The sequence below is a fragment of the Egretta garzetta genome, unplaced genomic scaffold, assembly GCF_000687185.1.
Source record: "Egretta garzetta isolate BGI_Z169 unplaced genomic scaffold, ASM68718v1 scaffold11, whole genome shotgun sequence".
NCBI lineage: Eukaryota > Metazoa > Chordata > Aves > Pelecaniformes > Ardeidae > Egretta > Egretta garzetta.
In genome coordinates this window covers 1,117,186-1,117,516 of record NW_009258621.1, presented here as the reverse complement: position 1 = coordinate 1,117,516, position 331 = coordinate 1,117,186, and the positions used below count along the sequence as shown (strand labels likewise).

Below are 331 nucleotides of genomic sequence, written 5' to 3'. Positions count from 1 at the left end.
CAGTCAGGAATTGTTCGCATTCCTCATTCCTTCTTTGTAACTTCTCAGTCTCCCAGATGCAATCAGGAAGGAAAGGCCAAGCCAAAACAGCCCCTTGCATTCCAGATGTGAACCTCAGTCTGCCAGGTATAATCACTGAGGAAAGACTGAGCTAAACCAACCCCCAGATCATTTAAAGAAGAGACAGTAGGAAAACACAAGCTTCCTGATACAGCAAGGCTGTTATGGAGGAAAATGGGACTAACCCATTCCCACAACCTTTTGGATGGTGCTAAAATTGCAGCAAAGGGAATTCAGATAAGGCAGTGGTGAGTTGTCTGGGCAGAAAGCA

General features: G+C 45.6%; 1 protein-coding gene across 1 annotated transcript in view; it reads right to left on the bottom strand.

The window, feature by feature from the left end:
- XDH (xanthine dehydrogenase) overlaps positions 1 to 331 on the bottom strand; it is a 51,161-nt gene that overhangs the window by 1,271 nt on the left and 49,559 nt on the right. The gene's annotated exons all lie outside the window — the stretch shown is intronic.